At 42.9% G+C, this 27,846-nt stretch overlaps 1 protein-coding gene across 3 annotated transcripts in view; it reads right to left on the minus strand.

Annotated features, from left to right (window-relative positions):
• The window catches only part of CUL1 (cullin 1), a 54,458-nt gene extending 40,018 nt beyond the window's left edge, over positions 1–14,440 (minus strand). The window contains exons 1-2 of one of the 3 annotated variants that reach the window (XM_074842876.1): positions 11,043–11,515; positions 10,316–10,372 (exon numbers count right to left, since the gene is read on the minus strand). The gene's annotated coding sequence lies outside the window, so the exon portion shown is untranslated. Of the gene's footprint in view, positions 1–2,792; positions 2,815–10,315; positions 10,373–11,042; positions 11,516–14,329 lie in introns of those variants that run through there. The other 2 variants (XM_074842865.1, XM_074842884.1) reach the window with 2 other exon arrangements.
• Positions 14,441–27,846: the final 13,406 nt, after the last annotated feature.

Here is a 27,846-nt window from a genome sequence, read left to right on the forward strand (position 1 = left end):
AACCTACTCTTACTGCAGCCTTTCAATATATAAAGGGAGCTTGCAAGAATGATGGCGAAACTTTTTACCAGGGACTGTAGTGACAGGTCAATGGTTTTAAATTGAAAGAGGGTGGATTTAGATTAGAGATAAGGAAGAAATTCTTTCCTGTGAGGGTGGTGAGACACTGAACAGGTTGCCCAGAGAAGCTGTGGCTGCCCCTTCCCTGGCAGTGTTCAAGGCCAGGCTGGACGGGGCTCTGAGCAACCTGGGCTAGTGGAAGGTGTCTTTGCTCAAGGCAGGGGGGTTGGAGTAGATACCTTTAAAGGTTCCTTCTAGCCCAAACCATTCTGTGATTCAGTACCCTAGAGCCCATTCAGTTAAATACTCAAACCGCAGTGAAACATGATGGTTTTTTGCCATGATCTACAGGAAAGAATACAGCTTCATGATAAACCTGCCAGTCAAGGCTTGCATGAACCCCTCCATAATTTCAAGGATAGTATAGGCCAATACCTGATAAATCTTATTACTTGTTTTTGACCTTTGAGCAGCAGAAAATAAAGATATTCCTTCTGGATCTACAGTATGCCATAGGTGCTTTGTCACAGCTACTTCTAGGCTACTGCAGGTTCCACTCCAGGTTTCATGTTGTTTTAAAGATTAAGTAACCTGTTTTACCCTCCCTGACCCCCACCCGATTATCTGTAGGGCTTCTCTTCTGCCTTTTCTCCTTGACCCTAAAAAGACTAGCTAAGATCGAGACATTTCTTCAGTTTTTTGTCAGTGACTGTCTTACTGCAGCAACACAGAAGTTACCACTCCTCATACTCCTTTACTGTTGATCACCCATAAGCATTTAAATCTCAAGCTCTAAGTAAAAAAACACTGGGAAATATTTTATTTATGTCAATCTGAGCAACAAGTACTGTCTCATTTCAATCAGACATAAACTGCTTTTGCAGCTAATTTTTCTATTTACATGAGCAACAACTACTTAGAAGATTAGCTGGAAAAAAACAAGAATTCAATCAATATATATCTTATAAAACATACACTTAAAATTCAACCTTGACATTTTGTTTCTATAATTACCACAAACTGGTTATTAAAGACATACGGGAATAATGCATCATCATGCTGAAGTATAATACAGATCATACCTTGTTTGTATATAACTTCTTTAATTTCTGTAATCTGAACCTGCTGCAGTACTAATAATGACGGACTTTCACAACCAAGCAACGAAAGTCAGAAAGAACAAAGGTTCATGAGTGGCCATTTGCCTCCACTGTGGGAAACACTCTGCGCACATTACACACCCACGACCTATGATCCTAAGTCAGTACTGCAATACAAAGCAAGAAAATTAAGTCAATGCTTACAATCCAGAAGAAAATAAACTTTTTGGTTCCTTAAATCAGTACTATTTGAACTCTCCACAGAAGCAAGAGAAGACATGGTTATGTATGTACAACTCTAGTACAACTGCAGATTAATAAGAGAGTAATGGTCAAAAAGCAAGCAGCCCTGAATTTTAGTGCATTTTAGTAAAAATATTTTGGTGTAACCAATACAAAATACTTCACTGCTGTATAAAAGTTTGTTAACAAAAGGCCAACCCCCTTGCTAGCTAGCAGAAAGCATAACACAACTGGGCCAAGGTTCCCTCCCAGGCAGCCTGCAGAGAGCAGCAATGGCCAGGATGGGCTCTTAGACATCGCTCCGGGTGCCAGTAAGAGGCAGCCACCCTTCCAATTTGGCTGCCCAGTGGATACGGAGTCTTACATTCTATGATGATGGAAATATTTAACTTTCTTCTCTAATTAAGCATCTCCTAGTTTTTATGTACCCTGGTGCATCTACAACTACTACATTTTCCCAGAATCTTTTAAACTCAAGGTGTTTCTCATTCATACTGTACTAATTTTCCCTCCCCTGCCCTCAAAGTAACCCTCTGTATTTAAGTCAAGATGTAGCCATTAAAAACAATGCCATGAGAAAGAACTTAATTTTGATTTTTCTCTCATGCAGTCCATTAAATAGAAATATTCTTTATAAGCAATAAATTCCACTATCCCTTGGCTGGCTTCCAGTTTGAATTTCGCAATTAAAGACATGAATACCGAATGATAGTGGCATGTCACTAACTTCTTGGACTCAAATAATTTACTTCTTCCAGTTAGTTACTAGTTAACACACTTGGGAAATAAAGTAATAGATGAATAATGATATAAAGTATTAGTAATTTTTTTTCCAGATTTATTCATGTACAGAAAAATAGAAAGGTAATTATTAATATATCACCTTAACAGGAGTAAAGTTTCACTACATAAGAATACTTCAACTACAAAAGCATATTTATGAAAGCAAAAATTTGTACTTAGTTAAACTAAGATATGGTGTTACATGTACGGGGGGGTAAAACAAGGCTTTGTTACTTACCACAGTTGTTATTATACACAAACACACAGGGAAAATATGAAATTCTATTTCATGTGAAAAGTGTTAAGTGTCATTTTCAAAATTATTTTTGTGATTCATGCATAGAAAATCTCTCCTAGGCAAACAATTCTGAAAGGTCAGATCTGGTCCCCAGTAGTTACACTGCATCATAGGTACACATACCCAATGCCCCAATTGCTAAATTTATAAAGAGGGAGAAGAAAGAGTTTAGAAGTCTACCATTTCTCGGTGCCTGGTCTGTGCACAACGGCCAAGAGCAAGGTGCCCTCCCAAGAACCATGAATTGCTACAGGCGAATTAAAACCTCAACATTAAGTCACAACATTTACACCAGTGAGATCTCTCACCTTCCAAAGTGCTGTTGTCAGGGCAAGTTGGTCTTGAACTGACCATCACCGTGCTTTCTCTCTCAAACAGATCAAACTTGCCGATGACCTGCTTCATGGACTGGACCATCTGCCTAAGTTGCAACATCAGCTCCATAGCTCTGGACCAGATTGCCCAGACTTCATTGTATCTTTAGGACCAGCTGTATTTACATGGAAAAAAATTACCCCTGCAGTTTCCAGCTGATACATACACTATTTAATGCAGTGTTCACAACATCCTACCTTTCAACTCTGCATCCAAGCACTGCAATGAAAACACCGTCAAACAAAACCGTCATTTTTCCCCATGCCAATTGTCAAAAGGAAGTAATATTTCACCAAAACTTTAGAACAGCAGCCTTAAAGGACAGAGGGAAATGCTATTTTCATTACTGGGAGGGACACGACATGACACACCTCATATGCAAGGAAACACACTGCACTAGAAAACAGTGTTTTTGTTTTTACTGATCATCTAAAAATAAATGGTATTTCTTTCAGATATCCCATCCGAGTAAAACAATGCACACGCCAAATGAGGCCTCTAAGAAAATCTGAAAGTTAACCCTACTTTTATCTAAAAAAAACGTAAAAAAACCCACCAGATTTACCGCTTCTCAAACCATCTGCTGGAGCGACTACCTAATTTTTATGTCCTAATACAATATAACTTTCAGCTTCACAGCTCCAAGGCCTATGCATCACCCATTGTTCTCCCACAACCACTTATTTCTAAACTACAGATTTCAAGATAGCTTACTTCAATAATTACAGATAGAATTTGACACTGTCAGCTTCTTGGCCCAGTAAGAACTTACAGGTCCAGAGCAAGGTTTTCCAGCCAACACAAGAGCCCAAATAGCATTTTTTTTAAACACATAGTAGAGAGACACAAGACCTAGACTTACTAATTTCCAAGTAATTTATATCCCTTGTCTAATTTCAAACATAAGAACATTCTTGTCATGCCTAGTAGAGTGAACTAAGGTGACCAGATTTAATCATATTAAAACCAAACCCATTAGGGAAGAGAAGCAAGTTGCACTAATAAACTATGGTGGAATGAATGCCATTAACAATAAGTTCAAAGACCTTTAGTGCTACAAAGTTTCCAAGTGTGTATTAAAAGTCAGAATTTCACCTGCGTACACTGCTTCAAATCCATTTTCTAAAACTGAATGCAAGTATCCCAGTAACAAAAATACAGTACGAGTTCATTTGGACACTGGCTGCAGTTTGACATCTTTTGTAAAAATTGTTACAGTGACCATGGCCACTACAAGCAAAGTATCAACTACCTCCACACTGAGCCAAGGCAACTATTAAGGTTATTTACCCAAGATATGCAATACTGATTGAACCAATGCCATTCAACACAAGCACACGAAAACTATTTTCAAAAAACTAAACCAGAAGCATATTAAACACTACCTTTGTTCTAACACAAGCTGTTTGCTTGTTCTTATACTATTTTAAAAACAACTTAAGATATTGGATGCTGGTTTATACTCCAGCTCACATAAATTTCAAAATTGCTATAGTTGAAGTGATCCTAAAGTATTACCATATCAAAATATTTGGCAAGTTTTTGTCTTATTATAAGCATCGAAAGGCACATCTATTGTTTTCAGTGTTAGGCTTGATACAAAACATACCAAAATATAAACCAAGCCCTCTCGCAACCAAATAAGTCAATTTATTGTTCATACATCCTCTCTTACCAAATATGGACAGTTTCACAGATAGGACACTGCAAGTGATCCATCCTACAAATGACACTTAATATTCCCCTTGAAGTCATCTAAACACACACCTTTTGAAAAGGCAGGTAAATGCAAAGCACAGAGCTGAGAACAATATACCTCCCTCCACTGCTAGTTAGCCTGTGAGATACAATCTACATGATTAATCAGATATAAGCACTGGGGCAGGGTAGGGAGACATTTAAAAATTCTCTTTGCTTTCACCTTTTACTTCTTTTGCCTTTACAATTTATAAGCTATTTCTTGGAAATTTTCTTCCTGGTTAAAAAACGTCTCTTGAATCCTAAAGGTCACAATCTCCATTCTAGCACACATTTATGTTTGATGGAGTGGAAAGAGACAAGAGAAATAATTCTATTTGTCCCTATAATCACTTGCACTTACAATTTGTTATTTCAAAGACACTTTTTATATCCATGTACCTACAAATTAATTATTTTGTGTTTACTGGACTTCAGTTGGTTACCATTATGAGCTCAAAATTATAATGTAACATAGCTTAGTTGAGCCATGGTCCTGCACGCAACATTTTATAGCACTGACATTTCTGTCCAGAAGTATTTTAAGTTATTCCAGAAATCATATCAGTACCAGAAGAGAACTATTAGAATCTTTCCTCCCTTTTCAGTATCAAAGATATTTAAGGGACAAATTATGCAACTTACAATGTTCAGTTCCTCTGTATTATTACAAAATACTGAATTACATGTAGTGTGAAAAGCTTTAGCTCATCTTATTTTTAAGAGAGTTAAATTCACTTCATCTCCTTATGACAAAAAGGCAGATATATACATGTATACACTCCTCCCTTCCAAAAGTTGTCTTTGGGTGGCAAAAAGCATTCTGCGCAGCATTTAAAAAAAGAAAAAAAAAAAAAGTAGTTTAGAGTAGAAGCAAGTAGGCTTAATTTGCCAGCAGTTTAATACCAAGTTGTGTAAATTTGGTGTAGAGTTTGAGCAGTTGCTACTTTACCTCCCTGATAAGCCTTCATTCAGGGTTTCAGTGTTCTTCCCACACGCCCTCCTCTACGTGTTACAGCTCTGATCAATGATAACTAAAGCGCTGTAAGGAATACACCCCTACATTACTTCCTGTGTCAGTGATACAGTTGGCAGCTGAGAAAATAAAAAGCCTGGATGTTTTCTCCACAGCTAGAAAGACACTGAAATTCACCTTTATTTTCAAATTTAAACAGAATACATGGAAGTAACTTGGAATTGCAGTCTTTACACCTTTCTTATTTACTTAAATTATGCATGATCCCGTTCACTAAAAGCCTTTTTAACTGACATGGTTTTAATCTGGATGCCTGATTACAAGGATTTTTCTAAAACATAAATGACTTCCTCAGAAGAGCACCAAGCAAGTTTGAATGTGCCTCTTTTTCACTTCTCTTTGCCTATTCTTTTATTAGTTCTCTAACATTCTTCCTTTACTTCTTGTTTTCAGCTTTACCCTTGTCTTCCTTGAGCAAACAGTTCCTGACAGAGATCTCACTACAGTAATGCAATAGCTAATACAAAACAATGAAAAACCCCCATATACATGCTGCCTAATAAACAGAGGCTAGGTCTAGACTAGATCAGGTTTGCTGATGTATCTACACAAGCAAACTCTCCCTTCTGCACTTGCAGCTGAAGTAAACTTTGGTCAACAATCCTGCCAACAACAAAAGTTTCATGGTAGTCTTACTGCATCAACATCAACTTTGTAAATAATGTAAGGGACTATATCCTTAACACTGCTATACAGGTAAAACTCTTCAGGTTTTGTCTGGCCAGCTTCAAGAGAGTTCACGTTTTTGCTGATCAGGTAATCCTTATGTACAAAGTTTGTAGACTGCTCCTAAACTGAAATGTCCTTTCTAACCTGAGGTCTCAGGTTTTCCTGAGCCACAAAGATACAGACCCTACAGCGTTTTTTTAACTGAGCCTGCAGTAATAAACTTCACAGCTGCTTAAAACACTGATTACGTTCAGCTCTTACAGCCTGGAAAAAGGAAGGCTGTAGACTATGAAAAGAGCACACTGAAGAGAAGGAAGACAAAGGGCCTTGAGTATTTCCACTCTCTCTCTGGCTTAAACCATATATAGATACAACCTGTGTTAAAAAAAAAAAAAACAAAAACAACCCCCAAAAAAACCTCACCACCACAACAAAAACCAAATACACATAAGCCCTGAAGGACAATGCACATAAAGATGCATTTCTTCAGTCAGCCAGGAAGATGCAGAAAAGGAAATGAGGGAGGACAAGCCATGAAAACACAATGCTAGATACCCAACATGCCAAGCAGAAGCAGAACAACACACCTTATTTTCTTGGTAAGAAAAAAGGCCATGGCAGTGGGGAGTCATATCAAATGCAATTTAGCAGGAACACACACAGAAGACTCTGGAAACTCTGGAACACTCTGGGTCAGTTTAGAGACCTTAGTGATCCTGCAAGGATGATTCTCACACATAACTGCTTTCCCAAAAGCTCCTATGGTGAAAACTTTAACTAAATCCAACTTCATAAGCTAAAACACTGTGATCCTACTGATCTCCACCACGAAAATCTTGGTATGGTCTTACAGTCCACTTCAGACACAGCATGATCTCCGCCAGAACCTGCAGGGCAAGCCTCTGAACCCCAACACAAATCCCCCTCCGCTGTGACAGCACTTAGTGCACTGCAACATACACTTTCATACTGACCTGTTAGACACGAACAGGAATTTTCACCTGCAATGTTTCCATAGAAAGTTTTCTCACGCTTTTGGAAGGCGGTGATTATTATCAGTAACTTAAAAAGTGCTAATGTTAATGAGCATAAAACAATTTTGGCTGAAATCTCTTCCCAACAGCTTGCTAATTTTACAGCATCTTCCATCTTGTTACTTTTGCAAGAGCTCAACTGATCAAGGCTATGCAGTTTTCCACTTCAATTTATAAATAAAGATTACAGTCACACCTATTCGTCTTGCAAGCAGTCTGACATTTTCAGATGTTCAAATATACCACAAGAGCATGGCTTAAATACTGAAGAGCCTCCTCCTATATTCACCTTCATGCTAATGTTTCATTCAGAAGCGACACAGATTGCAACTACCATATTTTAAAAACAGTCTACAAATCAAGGACTGTTGCAGTTACTCGCATTCAATCCCCGCATGTGACAAAATCACTACTCTGTGAAAGCTCTCCCCCCATTATTTTTTTTTTTTTTAAATCAGTTCTACATTAAGTGTACAGATGTATCTGCTAGCGATGTAGATTTCTACTATGGTATAATGCCGCAAACACTGTTAGTGGTGAACCCTACAGCTCCTATATATTTCTTTCCAGATGTCTAAATATCAGCAAAACACACTTACTCACTTTCATAGCCAGCAAGAATGGGAACTTTCTCATTAAAGTCTAAAAAGGGATTCATACATGATTTTTCTAGCTCAACTATGAATTCTATTATTTATTTATACCTCACAAAAAGTTAGTTCCACATGAATTCAGTATCATTTTCAGCAAATTTTTAATCAGCTTTGACCTCTAATGACTGCAACAGGTGTGCCTGGTACAGAAGTGAAAGAGTTTAACTTAATTTTGTAAAAGTTAAAATTGATGCACATGCCGAACAGCCACTTAAATCCTTCTTCTTGTTGATTTAGCTTGCACGGTTAAGTTTTAAAGATAAGCCTGCATTAGAGTCTAATAAAATCAATTACTTAAGCATATACATTTTGATTTTATACTACTCCTATTACTGATGGTACTCTAGCAAAGGCACACTTTCAGAGATAACAAAACTTTTCTGAAGTTATCTCTGAAAAAAGCATAGTAAGAGAACCGTCTGTTTTCTTAAGAAAATTCAGAAATTTTAAAAAAGCGTTTTCAATTGTACAGTGAAAAGTTTCTTCTTTGGCTCCCCAGAAGCAAGCAGAATGTTTGCCCATGACATTATTACCATGAAAAGCAAGATGGAAAAGCCTAGCAGCTAACAACACAAGAACTATTTCCTATAACCCTCTTCTTCCCCCATCAGTTCAGTCCTCCAAACTTCATATAAAACTTCCAGATGATGGTCTCCAGAGAGGAGCTTGCAAATTTACATATGAAATTAAGTTTAAATTACAGAGCAAAATAGGGTGAACTAAGGTCACACCAGCAGCCTTACTTCTGAACTCAAATCCACATTAAGATATTGTCCAACCTTAAATACACAGAGCAACAAAAAGCCAAGTTACACCAGATGCAAATTAAAAATACAAACAAGAAGTTCCTAAGTTCAGCTATAGTTGAAATTGTATTCTTAATAATTCAAATTGTTGTAGCTCCCTGCTTTAAATTAACAAAATTAATTTTTGTCTACCTTGTATATTAATGAATACATCTGGGACTCAGAGCAAAACCACTAGTATCTCCATGAAAATGGGAGAGGAGAAGCATGTGCCTGTCTTCAAAAAAATCAGCACATTACCAGAGCAGAGTGAGAAATTGCCCACCCTGAAAAAAACTTTCAATCATGATCCTCACCATTTACGTATGAGTAAAAAGTTTCAATTTCTCCTTCACAGTAACACCAAGTTTGAGACATACAGCGACATTAACTAGAGCAAATCAAATCCAAAGACAAGGAGCATTTTATATCACCTTTACATACTTCTAATTTAAAGAAAGACAGAAGTCAACAGTATTGAACTGATACTCAAATCTAGACCTCAGAGAAAATGTATTTGATCCTTTACTCTTAGTACTGATGTCAAGCAATGCCTCATACCTGCAAGACCAAGCTACAGCAGTGAACCTCCTGACTCCAAAACCAGGGGGGTTTGGAGGGGTAAGAAAAGGAGGTAACAATTTTTCCTGAGTTTTTGGAAGAACATCACATCAAAGTTACACTGTTTATACAAGAATCCTAGGATGGTTTGGGATGGAAGGGACCTTCAAAGATCACCCAGTTACACGCCCCTGCCATGGGCAAGGACACCTTCCACTAGCCCAGGTTGCTCAAAGCCCCATCCAACCTGGCCGTGAACACTGCCAGGGAGGGGGCTGCCACTTCTCTCGGCAACCTGGTCCAGTATCTCACCACCCTCATAATAAGAATGTCTTCTTCAAGTACAATCTAAATCTACCCTGAGTTTAAAACTTTTTAAAACAGCCCCTTGTCCTGTCATCACTTGCCCTGATAAAAAGTCCCTCACCATCTTTCTTCTAAGTCCCTTTCATATGCTGAAAGGCTGCAGTAAGGTTTCCCTGGATCCTTCTCTCCAGGCTGAACAACCCACCCCTCTTTCAGCCCTTCTTCATAGGAGAGGTGTTCCAGCCCTCTGATCATTTTTGAGGCCTCCTCTGGACCCGCTCCAACAGGTCCACATCTGTCTTGTTCGGGGGGCCCCAGAGCTGGATGCAGTGCTCCAGGTGGGGGTCTTATGAGAGCAGAAGAGAGGGCAAGAATCACCTCCCTCAACCTGCTGGTCATGCTCCTTTTTACAAGTCCAGGATATAACTGGCAAAGAAGGTAGGGTAATCTTGAGGATAAAGAACAAGAGATCCCAACTCTGGTAAAAATTTACACAAGACTCTATACCAGTTTCCTGAAGTGCAAAATGGAATTAATACTCTCCTATTTTCACAGTAGCCTTCATTCATTTTTTTCAAGGTTCACAGATGAAGAGGGATTTGAAAAATGTTACATTAAATAAAGTGGAATGTAATAAATGCTTGGTTTATTTAAAAAAATATATTTGATTTTGACCTGCATAAGAGGCGAGGCAGTAACATAAAGCAGTTCAGTGTTGTGGCATCGGAGGTTCTGTGGGTAAAAAGAAAACGGTGAGAAAATTACCCACTGGGGGACACATTATTTCCTAAATCAGTGTTTTCCCAGCTGTTGTACTGCAATGATTCCCTGATTTAACCTCATATAACTACTTATGCTGGATAACAAATTTGACAATGATCCATCTCTGTAGTTATGTTAAAGGCTACAAGTTACAGCCCTACAGTAGGGCACGTCAGCTCAGGACAATTTTATTACCAAGTCATGTCTGTAACAGGTCTGAACTGCAATATTGTAGAAACATTAATAGTCAATTTGTAGGAGTTCTTCCACTGAAAAACCTACAATTCCTATAATAAAATAGCAAGTTATTTATGTAGGCAAGCTCAACAGCTCTCTATAATTTTCCAACCATTACATTTTCTTGCCTTTTCCTTACTGAAAATTATCCTTTACCAAGTAAGGGAAACTTAGTGGTCTTTGTGACAAATTTAAAAAAAACCCAACAAAACTACTTTAAGTTTGCATGCTGTATAGGTTACAACTTTTATCTAGGCCTCTAAATGTTGGTTCCAACAATCACTTCTTTACATGGAGATTATCTTGAAAAATACAGGAATTAAAAAGTTTTTATTAGTTTACTCTTGCCAAAAAAACCAACGCTAGCACCTAACTAGTTCATTTAAAGCAAGTTTATGCATACCTAAAGCACACGCTGAACTTCCAAGACCAAATTTTCCACACTCTTCTTTCTTCCAGCTCTGTGCAGCAGGAAGACTTTATCAACCTGCAGGCTGCTGGGACTGCCTGTGCATGTCCTCCTGGCAAGCCCATCCAAGTGGGACACCTACCCTGTTTTCCTCCTGATGCGCACAGACAGACCCTGTTGGACAGCACATGAAGTACAACTGCATAGCCCTGCTGTTGAACAGCAGCACTGATCCAGCCACCTTACACTTTAATCTGATTCTGCCCTCAGCAAGTTAGAAAACTCTGGTTGAAAAGTGTAGTACACATGACATCGGTATCCACCTGTAACACACTGACAACCTCTTATCAGAACAATCCCCTCACTTCACGTTCATGATAGAAATTTTTGATGTTGAGAGAGGTATATGTGCAAGTAGGACACCTTTAAAGCTGTTTCATTCACTAGGAATTTTTTTTTTTTAAAAACAAACAAACTTCAACACCAGGAGAGGAGACTCCAGGTATACCCAACTCATGCAACCGCTGGCACCCAGGATGTGACTCATTATTAAGCTGGGGCCTACTGAAATAATTGTGACTACACAAAACTAGGCACTACTTGAGAAACACAACAGATAAAAAAGCAGTAGTTGGAGATCTTAACATGTAAGTTGTAAGAAAACACTTTTTAAGCTGAATATCCGAGATAACTTTCTCAAAGGACTCAGAATTGTTTTCATAACAATACAGCTAGAATGTAAGACCCTGCACCAAGTCTATGAATAAGCTAAATTCAAAAAAGCCATTCCCAAATCATTATCCAAATAAGGGTGTGCATCAATTTAGCTTAAATTAATTTACATTAAAGTAATGTGATTTTCTCATGGCAACAGTCTAAGTTATAAGGCAAGTTCAAACCAGTGTAAAAAGGACTAAGGTGGAAGAAGAACCATTTAGTTAAACCAGCACAACTATTTTGTCAGCCAAGGAGTGGGGTGCACATACCTAATTTAGGTGCCTAAACTAAGGAACAGTTCTCTACATGATCCCTGGAGAGGCAGTGGAAAGTTTCCTCCAGAGGGGTAATTCAGATCAGAAGCCTCGTTCAGTTGCTCTGAGCTGTTGTCAAGTTACTAGTATCTGCATGTACTCAGCTGAGAAAATAAGAAGCTGTTAACATTAGGCATGGAACCTGGATTCTAGAATTAGGTGTATTAATTACTCCCGAGATCAAATGTGCTCCACATGCCTCCATGGGACAGCTATGCCCAGTGTTTCATTGGCACCTCAAATACATGGTGATGATATGACTCTGAAATGTAACCAATCTTAAGAACCAAAGCAACTAAGACAGACATAAAATAAGAAGTTGGGCAACAAATACTGAGAAACAAGAGAAGTCGCAAAGCAGAGGGAAAAGACTTCTAAGTAGAGTCACCAGCAGAGACACAAAGTGTCAATACAACCCAGACACCTAACCATCAATACACATTTACAGCAGTTCACTGTCAGCATCTCTGGAGTAAAAACCATGTACCATGGTACCTATGAATTATCTTACTACTTCCCCAGAGAGGAGGCATCCCAATCACACTCCGTATCAACTAAACGCCAATTCACAATATGGTATTACAAACAATATTTAGCCTAATTTAAGTTAGATGACCACCAGGTGTTTCTGGTCCCCACAGACCATTCCTCTCACTCCTGTCAAAAGATTTTCAAGACAGACTTTTTTTCCCCCAGACTAGCATCAGGGTATGTGTGTGTATTACAGGGGAGGTATATGATTATATATGAACACACATACTGGGGGAAAGGTTGTTGAGGAAGACAGTAACAAAACAAATGAAAACAAAATAAGGTAAAATAAGCAAGTAATCTGTATTGTCTTAGTGCTCACTGGCAAGTATACAGATAACCTAGGGTTAAATTCCTTTCTCCTCAAAGGCACAGCTGGAGAATTTAAATATAAAGTGGGGGAGACAGCATGTGAGTCCACAAAGGAAAGGAGTATGTGGAAAAGGAAAGAGTATTAGGTGAGATCACAAGGAAGGTTTTAATGACAGAAAAGTAAGATCGTAAGGTCAAAAAAACATGGTGAAGGAAACAGTTACTGGGAGGGAAAAAACTGAAAGGGGAAAGATAATAGGGGGATAATGATGGTGATGGACTGTAACTTGAAGAGGAAATAGGATGGGAAAAGGATCCCAGTAAGGACACAGTTAGCTTTCAGTGGCAAAGTTACTGGGAAACAAATGAGGTGACTATTTGCAACAACAAAAAACTGCAGGACCAGTCACCAGGATGGAGGCAACAAATGCACAGATAGACAGCTAAAAGGTTACAGGGGGCACCTTCTCTGGGAAGGCCACAACAGTAGGTGGCAACAAGGGGAAGTCTGGTGTACAGTCCTTGACAGTGAGAGAAACCTGGAGAAGGTGACAAGGAGGAGCTGTGGGAAATATGCCCCGGCAGCCACGATGGTACCGGGGAATTTCTCTAGGTACAACCAGACCGCTCCTAGACAGACCTGGGTGTCACCAGGGCTCTGGGGATGGCTGGGATACAAGAGGGTGAGGGGAGGCAGCACAGAGAAGGACAGAAGGCAGGTGAACACAGGAAAACAGTGCCCAGTGAGGTTATGGGCAAAAGCTCAGAGGGAGAAGGGAGCAGAGGCCTGGGACGAGCCGGGCCTGGCAGGGCTGGGGTGGGCAGAGCGAGGGCGCCGGGCTGCGGGAGGCCGGGCCCAAGGTCCGAGAGCCCGCGGGGCGGGAGGGAAAGGCAGCGGCTGCCACCGAGGGGGCCCCGGCCAGGCGGGGGCCGCCGTCACGGGGGGCGGCAGGGAGGCGGAAGGGTGGGCCAGGCCGGGGAGGGAGGGAGCGGGCGGGCGGGCAGGCCGGCCGGCCGGCGGACAGATCCGGCGGGGCCGGGGCAGCCGGCGGGGCGGGCTTCCGCGCCCCAACGGGGGCGACGCATTCCGAGTGCGCAGTTCGCCGCCTCCCCGCTCCGACCTGGCCCGCGGCTCCCGGGGCCGGCGCTGCCAGCGGGCCGGACAACGGCTCCCGCCGCCTCCCTTGCTCCGGAGCCAGGTGCGCGCCCGGGAGAAGAAAGGCGGGCGGGCAGGCCGGGCCCGGCCTCCCCTTCCCCCGCTCCCGCTCCCCGCAGCGTGACTCAGTGCCGGGCCCCGCTCCGCCAGGCCCGCACGGCCTCAGCCCGGCGGGGCCGCCACCGCCTCCTCCCGGGCCGGGCCGGGCCCGGCCTCGCTGCGACACAACGCCGCGGCCTCCCCGCACTCACCAGCATCGCGCGTCCCGCAGAGTCAGGCCGCGTCCGCCCGCCCCTTCCGCCTCCGCCAGGCCCGGATCTGCCGCCGCCGCCTCCTCCTCCTCCTCTTCCCCAAAGCGCGGCCCGGGGAGAGCGGAGGCGCCACCCCTCGCTGCCCGCCCCGCCCCGGCTCACGGCGCGGGGAGGCCCCGCGGGGACCGGGACCCGGACCCGGGCCTGCGGCTGCCCGCGCCGGGAGGGACCGCCCGCCCGCTCCCTCCCTCCTTTCCTTCCCTCCCTCCTTTCCTTCCCTCCCCTCCCCTCCCCTGAAGGCGGGCGAGGGGCGCTGCGTAGGGAGGGGACCGGGGTGGCAGCACCGCCGGCGGGGCCGGGAAAGCTCGGGGCGACCTGAGCCCGGCCGCTTCCTCGGCCGCTGCCTCCCTTGTGCCCCCAAGCAGAAGAGCTGGGGCAGGTCGGGGCCCGGCCCGGCCGCCAGCCGCGGCTACAGGGAGGGGTTAACGGCGCTGGGGGGCTCGGCCCTGCGCGGACCCTGCCCGCCGGCGGCGGGAGGCCGACCGCCATCTCCTCGGCCCACGGACCCCTGCCCTGCCCGGGGGTCAGCGCTCCGACACCCCCCCCCAAAGTTAGTCCAGTGCCAGAAGAGCTGTCGCATGTGTTTCAGCATGAGACCATTAGATGGGATAAGACTCTTCTCCATCCATAACTAAGCAGCCGCTTTTGTATTTAATGAGAAATGGTGGGTTTCTAGCGGGTCCTGGACATGTTGAGCTGCACCATACCCAGTCTCGGAGCCTGAGTGGATGGGACAGCTCTGCCTTAACAGCTTGTCCTTGTCAAGCAAGCGTTAAACCAAGCCAGGAGGCTTTGAATTACTCGCATCAAGAGTTAAGGTGAACATCGCATTATGACAGTGCTGCTGTCATAAGAACATAGTTGGAAATCTTCATGTAACTGTGAATTTCAGATTAATAAAACAACTCGGAAAACCGTTGCAGAGAGAACGGGGTAGAAATTGAAAGGAAGTTTTATTGCTCGGCTGTGAGGTGGTTGGAAGATGTGTGAAAGGTATTTGACTTCTTTAGGGATAAGTACTTACATGAACCTGTTTGCAATCTCTGAACAAATTTAAGCAAAAATACCTAGCGTATGACAAAATACAAACTTCCTAGCACATTTGCATCACTTTATGTGTCTAGCAAGTAGGGGAGTTAATTTTTCTTTGTAACAGTATGAAATCAATGATACAAAATCCTACCAAAATTGACAGGTTTCAGGAAAGTAGTGTTTTGGAGTCAGTCCTGTCTTACTTACTTATGAGGACTGTGGAATTATATTGCTGCAGCTGTGCTGCAAAGGAAAAGAGCGAGGTTAAATATCCATGGTATTGTGCTGCGTTGAGGTTCTCTGTACTGTACTCTCACAAACCATGCTGATTTTCCCTGTTGAGATGAGTTCAGATTCTGATCTGAATTACACCAGAAAACATTTGAAATGGGGTCATAAAAAGTTCTTATCCTTTACACTGGTATAAAGAGTTCAACCCAGGAAATGCAGTAGCATCATAGGAAAGGAAAGAGAAATAGGGAAGCGATAGGAAGAAGCAGAAGAATTCTTTGCTCTGCAAAATGCTTCACTCACATCCTGGTTCCACCAGCTGTACACCATTTTTGAAAATTGCCCTTCTCAAAGCTAATGGTCCTTAGTCACCTAGGTGCTTGAAAAATTATTTCCCTGTATAATAACGCACTACTACAGCACAGCCTACTGAAGTTGACGCAAGCAAAGTCATTGACAGAGCTCTTCTAATGAAACAGTGCCAGCTAAGCACCTGAAAAACACTGTCTGAGGAAGTGGTTTAATGTATAGCAGGAACACTGTCTCAGCTGGCTGGGTGTCATCACAATGCTTATATTAATTTTGCCCATGTAGACATACTTTGCAAATACCGTTTCTAGGCATGACTAAATTTCTGGCTTGCTAACATACGTGAGTTGTACTAGAGGAGAGTTTGTGTTAGTCATGCTGGATGCTGCATCAGCGTGGCCAGTTCTGCATGGTGTGTTAAAGACTGGGGAGAGTGAGGGCAAACAAAATAGTCTGTGGGAGGCAGGAACCAAATCCAAAGGAGGATGGAGTGATCATAAAAAGTAAGGACTGATTTTTCAGTTTTGGGAAGTAAGTTTTAATGCCATATTTTACAGCAGTTGTATTTACACAGATGTAAAGCCATCATTATTTTAAAATCCTAAAACAAGAGGACCATAGAGCCATAGATAAGCAAAGAAAGTGGAAGAGAAATTACAGGAAGGGAAGAAAATATGGGGAGAAGGAAGGTCTGAATTAACACCATCTTGCACTAGACTGTTTTTTTTTGCTTTTGTGATTAACTGCAGTGCAAGCTTGAGGTCTGACAGTTTGGAGTGTTGAAGGTTTGTTTCTTTTTTTCCCCTAGGGTTGCATTATGATTTGCATACACTTTAAAGAGGCAAGGCACAGTTCTCTGATTTTATTGATGATGGTGGTAGCTTCGTTGGCAATCTGAAAAGGTAGGCCATGAAAAAATCCTCACAAGATGATTTAGACATGGCTCATTCATACATCCATTGAAAGAATTCCAGTATCAGGATCAGTGGTCACAGAGAGAAAAGGGAATCGAATGCCAAAGTAAATACTACCAAATTACTCATAGCAGGATGGCTAATGCATTTTAAATTGTCCAATGGAATCAATGTACTTTACATGAAAGAAGAGGAGCTTCCCCTAGAGATTGAGGCAGCCAAAATTTCAAGGACAGACTTCATGAGAGAAATCTACTCTGTTTTTATGGAAGTGAGTTCGCAGTGCTGCTCAGAGGGGTCTGTTTTGAAACTAACTTTCAGGTGTCACACTTGTTGCATCAGCAATGAATCAGCACACACCAAGCAAGAAAATTATCATGACAATGTCTGCTGTCTTCCTTGGCAAAGAGGAAAAACCTGAGTCATTCAAAGACAGAGCCACGCTAGCAGCAGCTGCTAGTTTATTACTACTGTCAGGAGGCTGGCCGGATGGGGAGGGATACCTTCCTTGCTAGTTACATCTACAGTGATTGTATGAAAACAGTAATTGTATCAACCCCTTCAATACGGCCAGGAGGATGGGCTAAGGGTAGATGATAACCACATATTTTTGCCACATTCTTAACAAATATGAGTTCCCTTGTGCTGCCAGTGCACCAGTGACTCAGGCTGGCAAAGTAAAAAAAAAAAAGGAATAGAGAGAACAGAGAGGCAATATTGCAAAAGTGTTTAGGCAGACAACATGACAAATCTGCTTTTTGGAATTTACTGACTCTAAGATATGCAAAAGTAATGAATGAGGTCAAACACACCACATGATGATGTCTTATAAACTACAGCCAGCTTGGATTTAAACAAATATTTCTTTCATTATGACACTGACCCAAAAGAAAAGAAAAAACCCCAAATCACACCACTGTACTAAAATCCAACTTGTAAATAATAATTTTGAAGAACTAGATAAAGAAAGTTGCTGTATGACAGTAGCTAGCCTGGATGCAAAGTTGTATGAGATGCTGAGATTGTTACTGCTGTTCATAGAGAATATATGATGAGAGGACAGATAGCAGCAGAGAGGTCATTGCTAGGCCTGTATCTGTCCTAAAAGTGTAAAGACTATGCTACAGAAATTCCCAAGTGTATTCATACTTTTTAAGCAGTGGTAAGGTACTTAGTATTTTGAACTCCTTCAGTTACGCCCAGTGGGCTCACAAAATGAAACAACTTCTTAAAGTCTCACTCAAAGACCTCTTCCAAAACTATTCTAAATACAAAACTTTGCACTACAACTTCTGTTAAAGTACAGGAGTTATGCTTACACTGATCAATGTGCTTTTCACTAACCAATACATTTAGTTGATGAATTATAGCAGAGTTTTAAAGTTACATTACAAAATGTAACTAAACTACCAAATGTTTTCAATCCTCAATGTGTTTAACGAATTTATACATGAAGTAAAAGTCTGATTTGCACATATGACTTCTTAAAGGTATGAGAATGTTAACTAATGTTATTTTCATCTAGGTTACTTAGTCCAATGCTGCTTATAACCAGTCAGTGAAAGCAATGAAGGGAGACCGCTATTTACTTTCTGCCAGGAAAATTCTTCAGATGTTGTGGGGACTAAGAAAACATTAATATGATTTGTTTGGGGCAATAATATAATAGAACTGCAAGAATAAGTTCCTAATGGATAATTTGGCCTTCAGAATACATCTAGATACAGAAAATCACCAGATATGTACAGCTTTAACTAATAATCTTGTGCTTTGAAAGATCTGGGAAAATGGTACTCTGAAGGGAAGGCCTGAGAAACTAAAATGAATTTGTTAAATGGGATCTGCTTAATTTGAAAGAGGTTATCAAGATAATCAAGCAAGGTGGAGGAGAGAAGGAGGAGATTTAGCAAGCTGCCAGTCTGAAAAAGTCACTTGAGAGCAGCCTTAGTGCTAAGCTGATGGCACAGACTTTGCTGTGCGTGTGAGTTGGAGATGTGTGACCAGAGCATTCCCATTGCATTTGGCAGTGCTAGTGGGTAGGGGACTGCAACTCTCCTCCCTAGCCTGATAAATCTGGTAAACATGCAAAAAAGCTTGAGTAGTGTTTCCTAAACTCAGTTAGAGGAGATTTTTTTGTTTTGTTTTTCCACAACAACATGCTGGATAGATACAGCCTGATAGAGTTAGGGATTTGGTGATTTGTTGAAGAAGTCAGATGCGCAAATCAGACTTTTACTTCATATATAAATTCATTAAACACATTGATGATGGTGGGCCTGATAGCATCTGCTTTAAGTCTATGGGTTTTCATCAAATTTGATGCCAGCATGTTACGGTATTTTCCTTTGTTGTGGGAAGGGACTCCCGGAGCACCAGGGTGGAGGCTATTACATACCTGACTGGGAGACCCTGTCAGTGGTGTAACTGAAATACTCAGACCCCTAGGTAAAGAATTCCCACAGCCCAAAAGCAATTTTAGTTCTCTGCAGGGGCAGGCAGCACCAACAACTCTGACTCACACACCTACATCTGCCATGAGAAGGGTGAATGTCTGGAAGCCTGTTTTGCACTTGTTTCCAACCAGTCATGGTGAGTGCAGCACACTTTCTTCACTGTCCTTCCTTGAGAACTGATGAAGGCTCCTCAGAAATTTAATAGAGTCAAATGCTATTAGACTTACTCTCAAATCCATTTTTTGGAGCCTGAAAGCCAAAATTTCAAGGTAATATTTTTAGAAGGTATGGCTATAGCTGAGAGATGCCCTCAGCTCTGGAATTTTTTGTACTGGGAAGGAAGCCTTACATCAGTGTGATGGATTTAAACTGAAGTGACCATGTATATGTTGTACACCACTCACACACATAAAAATCTATTCCAAAGTGTGAGAATGCCTGAGTGAAAATAATGAGGTTCAGCAAAAGGTGATCAGTCAAACTTCTAGGGAGGTTGTGTGATATATGTTAGATGCATGCTTGAGTAAAGATTTTTCTTGCTACAGGTTGGAACAACATGTTTGAAATTTATCTTGCAACTTGGTAAAGGGGCACAGGGTTTTCTGGATACTCTGCATTTACACAGTGAATAAGGACCCCTTAATGCATGTTTTTTTCATCTTCCTTCATAGGCAGAATACTGGGTACTCAGTCATATGTCCTCAAGTCTCAATAGCAGATACTGTTTCCAAATATTTGTGAGATTGAGGCCAACTTTCAGTTTTTGTGTGTATCAAAACCACGTACCAGAAGATATTTTCTATGTATCTCATACATTCTTGTAAGCTGTATTATCACAATGGTATTATTCTACCTCCAGGAAGCAGCTTAAAACATTTGCCTACTGCTTTTGTCCTTAAAAAGATGCTTCTAAGCTTTCTTTTGAATCTGGTGTCATCAAAATTACCACTAGAAGCCAATGAAAACTATTCTCTATTCCATGTGAAACAGGACAGTTTTTCCCATTACCTAACCAAACTGGTTTCTTGGAAGTCTTACTCTTTGTAGGCCCTCTAAGGGTTTTGTATTTGAATCTGGCATTAGCCAATTCAAGGCAGAATGCTTTGAATTACCTCTTTTTGATGAAATTCTTACTAGTCATTTTCTTTTCTGGGAGAAGTTCTGTGTGGATAATTGTTTTCAGAAATTGTTACAGATCATGGCAGATGCAAATTTTCACATTTTTTTCTCCAGCTGAAAGAACTCTCTATGTCCTTCTTTCCTTCCCTTTTCTGGCCCCCTTCTCCTCCTAAATCTTCAGTTTGTTTGACACAAAGCATTTCATTTGACCCGAACGGAAAGTTTGTCTACGAGTACTAGAGTACTCGCAATCAGAGTGAGACCATTGTCCTAATTTTTTTCTTCTTCTAAGGGAATCTATAAATTTGCCTCACTTAACAGGAGAACATTCTTCCCAGGTAGCACTTGGCTTTGGTTGTAGTAGCATGAACCTTACTGTGCTTTGTAGAAGTGAAAAAGAGTGGGGAGCTATTATACCTTGCAGCTGGGGGGTGGGACTTCCTGTCTGTAGGTTCAAATTTGCTAATAGTTTGATATTACTAAGCTACACCTGTCTTTTTTTTTTTTTTTTCAGCTAATACATTTGCCAAAACCATCAAGGATTGTCATGAGTGCTAAGAGAAAGCAGTGTTATGAAGGCTGACGTAAGGAATATACACTGGCTGTAATCTTTATTATTCATATGCATTACTTCTCCAGAACCACAAAATATTCACCTCTCGTGTCTTTCAGTTTGCATGCCTAATGTCAGATAGAGAGTCTCAAAACAAAGCAAAACAGAGATTAAGTGCTTAAGTGGTATCAGCTACTTCTGTGCTGGTTTGCTGGTCTTAATGAGTGGCATCAAGTCTGCCAATTATTGGCCACTTTGACAGCATAGACTTAAGGGAGCAATACAATCACTGCTAGTAATGGCTAGATGTTCCTGTATGATACTGTATTGCAGTATTAATACTTGTATTTGATAAAGGCTGTATTGAACATCTCTTGATTTTTCTGTCAGACCCATTTTCCTCAGCGTTTTGATCAAGAATGTTTGGCTCAGTTCATAAGTGATGGTTTCCCATTTTAAGGCTATATTCCTGCTTTTGAGCTGAGCAGTTTGCTTCCTAACTCTGAGAACCTCTATTGCTTGAACTAGTGAGAGGCAGCAGATGTGTTTTTGCCTATACTGTTCCTTCTGGGTGGGGGGGATACATGCTAAGATACAGGAAATATAAAACAAAGTGTTTGGGAAAGGGATATATGGTTATATACAGTATTTGAACATACTGCGGAGAGGCTATCCATTTCTACAGCCTTTCTGGTGAGTGGAAAATTTCAATTTCAGGATTGTCTATCACTGCTAGTAAATCAGTCTTGGGCTCACTGTCTATCATGAATGTTTGTATAAACTAACAGAAGAGAGATCACCTGTGCTTCCAAATTCAAAGGTGCCTGAAAGAATCTATCAGTGGCAGGTGATACTCCAGTGCTCTACTGCTTCTTGTGCTATGAATGTTTGCTGGAAGGTAAAAATTTTTGCGGAGATCACATTGTTCTTCACAAAGAAGACCAACCTCTGCATGTGGAAGACAGGCAGTGCCAGATCCATATATTGAATAAAAAGGCAGTCTAAGAATGCTGCACAAATATGGTGACCTTTGATTAACCTGTTGCTCCTTTTATAGCTCCTCCCTTGTAGCTCCTTTTATATTTAATACTGTCAAGCACTCTTGCTGGCTGTTTCACCAAGGACAGTAACCCTTCTCAAGACTTCTGAATTTGCTCTTCTCTGCCAAGTGTCTGTCACCTGAACAATTGATTGCCTCGGAGGTTTGCAGCAGAGTGAATTCCCAGAATAGAATAGAATAGAATAGTTGAGCTGAGTTAGAAGGGACCTAAAATGATCATCTAGTCCAACTGCCTGACCATTTCTAATAGTTCTAATCTTAAGGTAGGATGTGGAGATTTTATGCAACATAGAAGGTGGTGGGTTGTTTTTTTTTTTTTTTCCTTCTCGATCATTTCTAGATTGAATGCTTTCAATCAGAAATGGTCTCTTTCTGCTAATGTCTCTGCTGTGTACTGTGGCAAATCATGCATTGAGCCACTGCCTTTTCTTTTTCCATTGTCTTCCTCATTGGGCTGAAAGTTTCTGTTGGGCCTGAGATCCAAGTCTCAGAATTGGTTTAACTTGTTAGAGATCTTTCTTGTAGGAATTTTTACAGACTGAAAAACAAGCTTCTCATTATTTCTATTTTTATTTTGGCTACCAGCTAACGTGCGCCTAATGAAGCAGAACTATAAGCTTCATTGATGATTAGTAAAAGGTGTACTCCTTTTTATGTTTTGTTTTCTGAAGTGGTTTGATGTTTTGTATATAGAGGCAGCTGTTCACAGGCACAGTGTGTATATTGAGGCAAATTGATGCTCTGCATTTTTGATACTGGAACACTGCTTTTCAGGCTTAACTTGTGAAATCGTTTCTTACATTTCTACCTGAAGGGAGGAGAACAAGGAAGAGAAGAAGTCTCACAGGAGCACACTTCTGCAAGTCACAGCTCAGCTTTTCACTCAGCAGATTCAAAACAAGAGTTTATTCTTCCTGCACGCTTGCTCAAAGTGAAACTTCAGACCTTCCAAGGCTCGCTTTCCTTGGTTTGATCCCTTTTAGATGCTACACAGGACACATTCTCTTGTAGGGGAATTAGTTTCTCTCTGATCAGTATTGAGTTTAGCCACTGCACACAGAATCCCTTCAAGCAGAAAGGTGTCTAATAAGGAGCATCGTAAAAGATTGTTCATAATATATTTAAATGCTGACAAGCTTGTGATTTTCCTTCAGTGCCACGATACTTCAGAGTTTATATGCTTAAACTTATGGTTTAGGTAGTGCTGTAGAGGGTTTTTTTTGGGAAGAATATAGGCATAGGAAATATTTGAATCCCAACTTCTCACCAGCTTGACAGGTAATACCAGTGAATTATAACACTCACAAAGGGGATGGTTTGTAGTAATTTAATGCATTATCTGCATATATCAGTGCATAGCATCAATGTAACACAGATGTTGGCAGGAATGGTAAGAGGAGAGGTAGTTTGCATGGTCAGGAAAACAGATGATACCTGAAAAGCTCTCTGAAATATAGCCTATGCTGCATGCCATGTGTTTTTCTAACATAGAGAAGAGATTGCAACCCACCGCCTCCTTTCCCCTACGGCCTGGCTCTTCTCCCAGCTAGGGAGGTCACTATTTCTTGAGCCTTTACTTCTAGAGCCCACCCTTCCCTTTCGGTACCAACTCAGGACATCACATGAATCGGCAACAAGCTGTCCCTTCACAGCTTCTCCTGTTTCCTGCCTTTGATTATGAACGGCTCTTGCAAGAGTGTAGCTGCTGCAGTTCCCTCCAGCTTGTCTCCCCATTGCCCAGGCTGCAGCTCTGCTGTTTCTAACGGTTGTCCTCAGCACATGCCCTCCATTGGAGCGACCAGTACTGCTGTGATGTGAGGGTTTGTTTGCACTAACCCAGGAGATAGGTATAGAGAAAGATAAAGATAACACGTATAGATGCAGATATGTGTGTGCTTGTGTGTGTGTGTTATTTTTTCCTGGTTGTTTCTAAGAGGTGATTATGCTTGTTTTGTAACAGAAGTAGGCAGGGGCAGTAGCATTTTCGGCTGTTTTCAATGTGAATAATGGTGGGTTTTGCCTAAAAGGACAGTTTGCTCAGACAAAGGTTTCCTCATTTCAGACGGGAACCCAGCTGGGGCTGTCTTCTGCAGCCTACAGCAACATACTCACTGGCTTTCCCTTTCCCCCTGATAGACCACTCAAGAAATCAGGCTTATGGGAGAGAGACCAACAGTCCTTCTGCATTTCAAGGATGTGAACAAACTTGCTGGGGTGTTTTGTTGTCAAGCCCTCTACCCTCTATACAGCAGACTTTCCTTCAGGGATATTGAGCTGAGGTTTTTTAAACTGATCTACACAACTGCATTAGTTAGTTACTTGTTTTTCCTGAGTGCTCCAGGGAAAACCTGCTCAGTCCATGTGGCTTCAAGCAAATTGAGATCCAAGTGCTTTATTGATCTGTCAGCCACATGAAATTAAGCAGCAATCAGTGAAGTGTTTCATTCAAGATCAAAAGTAGTAATACAACAGGTAAACCCCCAAACTAGACACCAGCAAATTTCTAAACACTCTCTAACAAATGCAAACAAAAGTCCTACAAGCCTTTCCACAGGAAAGGCAAACATTGTGCAAAGCCCTGGTGAGAATTCACCTGTACCACTAGAGACCTTTCTCATTCCTCAGGTTCAAGAAAGATAAAGTCCATCTAGGGTGAAAGCAAACAAAGACTAAGCTGTTGATTAGGGGCATGGAGAGCCTACAGAAGAAGATGACTAGAAGGAGCAAGACAGAGGCTGAGAGGGCTATCGCTTTCAAGAAAGGTATCAAGGATGAAGGCTAAAGGAGGAAAAGAGCTCTTGAAGCGGAAGGAAAAAGTCAAGCACACGAAACAGTTTGGGACTGCTTTCCAAGAGGATGACCTCACCATAAGCAAGGTAGTAGGAAATGCCAGTTGGTGCATTGGTGAGGAGTAGTGAGGAAATCCAGCATGCTCTCCACATCTCTTCAGGGTTCATGCAGAGGGAACCAAAATCCTTTCTTTCACCTCTGGCATCCCCACAACCAAATGAATGTCTATGCTATAAATGCCCTTATTTACGTAGTCCAGACGTCCAGATGAATATGCAGGGACATCCAGCAGCTGGGCCCAAAGCATGGCACCAAGGGCAGGGACAGCCCCTGGGCCTCCTGGGCACAGCGACTGCCTCAGGGCCAGCCCCCCAAAGGCTTCCTCCGAAGGGTGCTGGGCGGAGGGGGGTGGGCAGGGCTGCGCATGGGGGTCCCTGTCAGTCACCCCAATGTCACAATGCCACCCCCATGCCACAATGCCACTCCCTGGCAACGCAGCAGTCACAGTGCCCCAGGGCAGTATAAAAGGGGGCACCCGCCAGAGCTGCCCCGGGGGCAGCCTGAAGACATCCGAGAAGAGATCCTTGAGGGGAGGGTGGGATTACTGGGAGGGGGCTGAGGGAGGAAGACCAGCAGCTGGAGGAGGCGCCTGGAGGTTCTCCACTGCAAGGCCAGCTCCCGGCAGGGCCATGTTCAAAGCCCATCTGATGGATGGAAATCCTGCTTCAGCCTTCAGGGAACAGACACAAACCCCTCAGGAGATGAGAAGAACCACCAACCCCTGGAGGTGCCTTTTCATCTGGGTAGCCGTGGCCAGCCCAAGGGAATGCCTTCTTGAGGAGCACTGCAGAGCTCACCGTCCTCATCCCCTGCGGAGCCAGGGGCAGCAGCCGTAAGAAATGGGATGCAGGGATGTTGCCAGGGGTCCCAGTGCTTTGGAGCACCCATTGGTGCCCTGCCAGGCGTGGGAAGGATTCTTGCCCCCAAGGTCAATCAGGCCGGGGCTGATGGCTCCAGGGTGAGGGAGAACAGGGCTCAGGCATCTCCTGGGAGGCGTGACCAGCCCGTGGGACGAGGAGGCAGGTCTTGCTCACCTGCTCAGGGAATAGCCGATCGCCATTGCTGGGGTCAGGAAGGAATTTTCCCCCGGGGTGGATTGGCACTGGTCCCCGGGGGTTTTTTGCCTTCCTCTGCAGCACTGAGCATGACCACTTGCCAGGGCTCCTCCAGTCCCTTTTGGCTGGGTCACTGCCTGCTGCTCGTGCACCACGAAGATGGCCTCTCGTGCCCTGCAGCTGGGGGGAGGAAGGCTTTTTTTCCCCCACGGTGGGCTAGCGAGTGTCCACGGGGGTTTTTTGCCTTCCTCTGCAGCGCTGAGCACGGCCCCTGGCCAGGGCTCCTTTGGGCCATGCTGGCCAGGTGCCTGCTGCTCCTGCTCCACGAAGGTGGCCCTCGTGCCCCGCGTCCGGGGGGAGGAAGCTCTCTAGACTCCCAGGGTGGGCCCCAAGGGTGCCCCCCCCAGGTGTTGCTGCTTGTCCTCTGTAGCACTGAGCACAGCCCCTTGTCAGGGCTCCTCTGAGCCCTTTTGCTTGGTTCTTGCCTGCAGCTCTTGCCCCTCCAAGGCCCCCCTCGTGCCCTGGCTCTCCCTGGCTCTCTTGCCCATCGCAAGCTTGTAGCGGGAGTGAATGTGATCTTCCCTTGGCTCCATTTCCCCGGGGATTCTTGCTTGTGCACAGCAGCCTGTGCTTGGAAGGGCTCCAGGTTTGCTGCCCCATCTGGAGCTGCCACTTTCCAGCTCTCCCTGCCTGCAACACAAGCACGGGGCAGGCATGAGAGCGCTTCTCATGCATCACTGGCTGAAGTGCTAAGGCTTGGACAACAAGCCCAAGCCAGAGTTGACTTATAGGTGAATCCTGTATATTTTATAACTGATAACCATTGTGCCAGTAGGTATTGTACTAAGTTATAACAACCGACTTATGCTGATGTAAAAAGTGCTAAAGCATTGAAATACTGAAGCCTGAACAACAGGCCCAAAGCTGAAACTGCTAACTTAGTATGTAATCATTAACAAAGTACGTAAGCTCACTAGTGAAAGATGCAGCTTAGAATATAATCAGTAGCGAGGATGAAATGCTGAGAGAATGTATCCAACTTCCCTTCTTTAGCCTTGTTCAATGCTGAGAACCCATGTATTTGGCCTTGTTACAAACTCCTTTGGTCTCCCCCCTCCCCAAGCCCTGGCCAGGCTTTGGGTGGAATCCAACAGGAGAATGAAACAAGAAATTTTCTGCTCAAAACAAAGGTGCCAGCTATTCTGGCTTGCTGATCTCTAGTATATAAGGCTGGACCCGCTCACACTGACTCTGGATGCCTCACCTATGGGTGAGGACACGGACACACCGCGTAGGATTTCCCACATGCCGGGACAGGCTCTCCAAATGCTCGCTGTAACCAGGGCTCCCCAGCGTCTGCGGATCTGGATGATTATATGAAAAAGATACCTATTGGGAAAGGAAAAGACACTACAAATTCAAGTAAATGAGGATGGATTTTGTTATCTGCATATAGAAAACAATACCAGAGTAAAGAGAGGCTGTTGTTAGAGCGCTCTCAGATGGAACGACAGATGTGTGATTTTCAGAGTGAAATAGTGATGTTGTAATGCTAGAATAAGTTGCTTGCTGATAAGCTGGATAATTATAAGACAGAGGCAGAGAAAGACAGAGTGAAGAGACAGGAGAGGAGAGGAGAGGAGAGGAGAGGAGAGGAGAGGAGAGGAGAGGAGAGGAGAGGAGAGGAGAGGAGAGGAGAGGAGAGGAGAGGAGAGGAGAGGAGAGGAGAGGAGAGGAGAGGAGAGGAGGGGAGAGGAGAGGAGGGGAGAGGAGAGGAGGGGAGAGGAGAGGAGGGGAGAGGAGAGGAGGGGAGAGGAGAGGACGGGGAGAGGAGAGGAGAGGAGAGGAGAGGAGAGGAGAGGAGAGGAGAGGAGAGGAGAG

Source organism: Strix aluco, chromosome 1 (genome assembly GCF_031877795.1).
Source record: "Strix aluco isolate bStrAlu1 chromosome 1, bStrAlu1.hap1, whole genome shotgun sequence".
NCBI lineage: Eukaryota > Metazoa > Chordata > Aves > Strigiformes > Strigidae > Strix > Strix aluco.